The following is a 4,493-nucleotide window of genomic DNA, read 5'->3' on the forward strand; positions in this document are numbered from 1 at the left end:
GAAGCTGTATTGTGTTTCCGGAGTGCATTGACAGGCTTTATTGCAGTGAAGTTTTTTGCGATTGGCATCATCTCACATGTGTGAGCGCCAGTGCTCTCCTCCTCTTAATGAGAGTGGATGTTGATGGCCGTTATCAAGTCCTTCCGTTCGCCTCCCCACGGCGTGCTCTTCACAGGGGACCGCAGCGTTCAACCCCTCAAGTATCTATCTGCTCTGCGTCACCGCCAAATCACCATGGCGATAGTGGCGCTCAGGGCCCTGAATGAGGCACCGGCTCTGTTTGAGACGTCTGCAGAGCCACAAAGACAGGATCATTTGTACAGCGAAGAGGCCGTGGAACAATACAGGGAAATTAGACATAAAAAAACCGCCTTCAGTTTAAAATTCTGATGCATTCTTCTAAATAACGAGAGTGCTGTTTTTGATGCTGATGAACAGAGGCTTTATCAAACCATATAGTGCTCTGATGGTGAAGGACGTCTAAATCTGGTGAAGTCTTCAATTAAGAGACGTCTCTCTCATCCTGCTTATGTGGGACTGGAAATGGAATATTTTGTCTTTTTCAATCTTTTTGCCATGGAAACACTTCAGCAGCTATTGATTTTGAGATGTTTTTCCATCTGTTGAGAGCATTCATATACTGTATATATAAAAAAAAGCATTTTCCAGGAATATGCTACATTTTGATGCTGCATTTTTAATCATTAAACACCAAATGCCATGTTTTTATTTGATTTTATTTGTTTGTGTGTGTAGTGAGAACCATTAGATATGTTAGATAAATTAACCTAGCATGAAAAGCATTTTAGACAAATATATATAATTAATCTTTTAATGGATATTTTACAATTCTTTTAATGCATTCTTTTAATACGATTTTAATACATATTCTCCTAAAATTTGGTAGGAGTGATAAAAATAGACACAAATTGTTGACATACAATAATGGAGTTATAAAATGTGTATTGCAGCTCAGATGTTTTTTAAGGTCCATCTTAAGTTCTTTTCATCGCAGACTTTTCTGGAAATCTAGATCAGTGTCTCTCAGCTTCTGTTTCTGGTGGTGAGCTGTTTTATACCCACCAAAACCTCTAGACACAGCTAAGCTTGTTTGTTTCAAATGAATATATTTGCTGTCTAGAAGAAACGGTTTCGATATTAAAGATTTGGGATTTTTCTTTCCAGCATGTTTCACAGTCTATATACACTACCATTTAAAAGTTTGGAGTTGGTATACGATTTCTTAAAATGTTTTTAAAAGAAGTCTCTTGTGCTCACAAAGTCTTCATTAATTTGATCAAAACTCCAGAAAAAACAGTTATATATTGAAATAATATTACTATTTAAAATAACTGATTTTAATTTTAATATTTTTCAAAATGTAATTTATTCCTGTGATGGAAAGCTGAATTATCAGCATCATTACTCCAGTCTTCAGTGCCACATGATCCTTCAGAAATCATTTCTCATATGCTGATTTGCTACTCAAGATAGATTTCTTATTATCAATGTTGAAAAAAATGTTGCTTCTTCATATTTTTGTGGAAACTGTGATACATTTTTGATTAATAGGAAGTTCAAAAGAACAGTGTTTATTTAAAAATATAACTTTTCATAGCATCATAAATTTTACTATTAATTTTTTTAAGGTTGAATGCATCCTTGGTAAATAATATATACAGGTGCTGGTCATATAATTAGAATATCATCAAAAAGTTGATTTATTTCACTAATTCCATTCAAAAAGTGAAACTTGTATATTATATTCATTCATTACACACAGACTGATGTATTTCAAATGTTTATTTCTTTAAATTTTGATGATTATATATGACAACTAAGGAAAATCCCAAATTCAGTATCTCAGAAAATTTGAATATTACTTAAGACCAATACAAAAATCTTGGCTAACTGAAAAGTATGAACATGAAAAGTATGAGCATGTACAGCACTCAATACTTAGTTGGGGCTCCTTTTGCCTGAAATTACTGCAGCAATGCGGCGTGGCATGGAGTCGATCAGTCTGTGGCACTGCTCAGGTGTTATGAGATCCCAGGTTGCTCTGATAGTGGCCTTCAGCTCTTCTGCATTCTTGGGTCTGGCATATTGCATCTTTCTCTTCACAATACCCCATAGATTTGCTATAGGGTTAAGGTCAGGTGAATTTGCTGGCCAATTAAGAACAGGGATACCATGGTCCTTATAAACCAGGTACTGGTAGCTTTGGAACTGTGTGCAGGTGCCAAGTCCTGTTGAAAAAAGAAATCTGCATCTTCATAAAGTTTGTCAGCAGCAGGAAGCATGAAGTGCTCTATAACTTCCTGGCATATGGCTGCATTGACCTTGGACCTCAGAAAACACAGTGGACCAACACCAGCAGATGACATTCCACCCCAAACCATCACTGACTGTGCAAACTTTACACTGGACCTCAAGCAATGTGCCTCTCCTCTCTTCCTCCAGACTCTGGGACCCTGATTTCCAAAGGAAATGCAAAATTTACTTTCATCAGAGAACATAACTTTGGACCCCTCAGCAGCAGTCCAGTCCTTTTTGTCTTTAGCCATGGCGAGACGCTTCTGATGCTGTCTGTTGTTCAAGAGTGGCTTGACACAAGGAATGCGACAGCTGAAACCCATGTCTTGCATAAGTCTGTGCATAGTGGTTCTTGAAGCACTGACTCCAGCTGCAGTCCACTCTTTGTGAATCTCCCCCACATTTTTGAATGGGTTTTGTTTCACAATCCTCTCCAGGGCGGTTATCCCTATTGCTTGTACACTTTTTTCTATCACATCTTTTCCTTCTCTTCGCCTCTTTATTAAAGTGCTTGGACACAGAGCTCTGTGAACAGCCAGCCTCTTTTGCAATGACCTTTTGTGTGTTGCCCTCCTTGTGCAAGGTGTCAATTGTCGTCTTTTGGACAACTGTCAAGTCAGCAGTCTTCCCCATGATTGTGTAGCCTACAGAAATAGACTGAGAGACCATTTAAAGGCCTTTGCAGGTGTTTTGAGTTAATTAGCTGATTAGAGTGTGGCACCAGGTGTCTTCAGTATTGAACCTTTTCATAATATTCTAATTTTCTGCGAGATACTGAATTTGGGATTTTTCCTTAGTTGTCAGTTATAATCATCAAAATGAAAAGCAATAAACATTTTGAAATATATCAGTCTGTGTGTAATGAATGAATATAATATACAAGTTTCACTTTCTGAATGGAATTAGTGAAATAAATCAACTTTTTGATGATATTCTAATTATACACTCAAAAAAATAATTTGTTGAATGAACGTGATTTAATCGTAGCACCCATTATGCATCTAATCAAATTAAGTAAACTTGGACTGCTTTGAATATGTTATATGAACACAATATACATTTGTAGATTAAACATGATTGAGATATGTCAATGTAACTTCTTTGCAACTAATTGAAACAAAATGTCTGTATTGTGTTAGTTTAATCAAATTTATTCTTATTCACTCAATGTCAGTAAAGCACTTCTATTCAACAAAATTCTGCCTTGTTACATCAACTAGTTAATGTCTTGTTCATGTATGGTTTTGGTTGTTTAATGAATATCCATCTTGTTGTTTCAATTAGATTTGTTTTAGATGACAGCACCAAGAAGATATTACCAAAAATTCAGTAATCTACAAAAAAAAAAAAAAAAAAAAAAAAAAAAAACAGAAACCATGCAAACAATTTTTTTTTCATTAGGCTTTAACAAACACCAATAAAGTTTAAACCACTTTCTTCACTTTAAGTCTCCTGTCCATTTGAGTGTTTGTAACACAAAGTATAAGAAACATTTAGCCAACAAAACCTAGGCTCTTGAGAAAACAGATCCCCAAATAATGCTTGTAGGACTTTAACGCCCTTTCTGTAGTTAAACTTCTTTAAAATTAAGCCATTTTAACACCAACCTTTTCGGGAATTTGTAAAGTGACAAAGTGACAAAAAAAAAGTGACAAAGTGAGGTGACATACAGCCAAGTATGGTGACCCATACTCAGAATTCATGCTCTGCATTTAACACATCCAAAGTGCACACACAGCAGTAAACACACACCCCCTCTGAACACACACTCAGAGCAGTGGGCAGCCATTTATGCTGTGGCGCCCAGGGAAAAGTAAACCTTGGCCTGACACACACAAAAAAACAATAACATTCTAACATAAACATGAATGAACATAAGATAAAACAAACAATTGTGAGTGTAACGATTTGAGCTGTAAAATAATAATAAAGAGATGCAATACTATAAAAAAAAAAAACCTTGCAGCAGCTTGCTGTGATAATATCACATGAAAATTTTGATAATTCTAAATTACCAGTGTAGCCATGTTGCATTACATCTGAAAATAAGAAAATCACTCCCAGAAAATATTTGTAAGTGTGTAACAACCGCTTCTACTCACTTGCTCCAGCACCCTGTTTAAAGGAACTGTGCCATGAATAACAGTTGTCTAAAAAGAGTTTCTATCTAACTACAA

At 35.8% G+C, this 4,493-nt stretch overlaps 1 long non-coding RNA gene across 1 annotated transcript in view; it reads left to right on the top strand.

Annotated features, from left to right (window-relative positions):
- Positions 1–1,225, top strand: part of LOC122134925 — a 7,988-nt gene extending 6,763 nt beyond the window's left edge. The window contains exon 5 of the long non-coding RNA XR_006153221.1: positions 1–1,225. This exon is cut by the window's left edge and continues 2 nt beyond it. This is a non-coding gene — a long non-coding RNA (uncharacterized LOC122134925).
- The last annotated feature ends 3,268 nt before the right edge of the window (positions 1,226–4,493 follow it).

The sequence above is a fragment of the Cyprinus carpio genome, chromosome A2 (genome assembly GCF_018340385.1).
Source record: "Cyprinus carpio isolate SPL01 chromosome A2, ASM1834038v1, whole genome shotgun sequence".
NCBI classification, from domain to species: domain Eukaryota; kingdom Metazoa; phylum Chordata; class Actinopteri; order Cypriniformes; family Cyprinidae; genus Cyprinus; species Cyprinus carpio.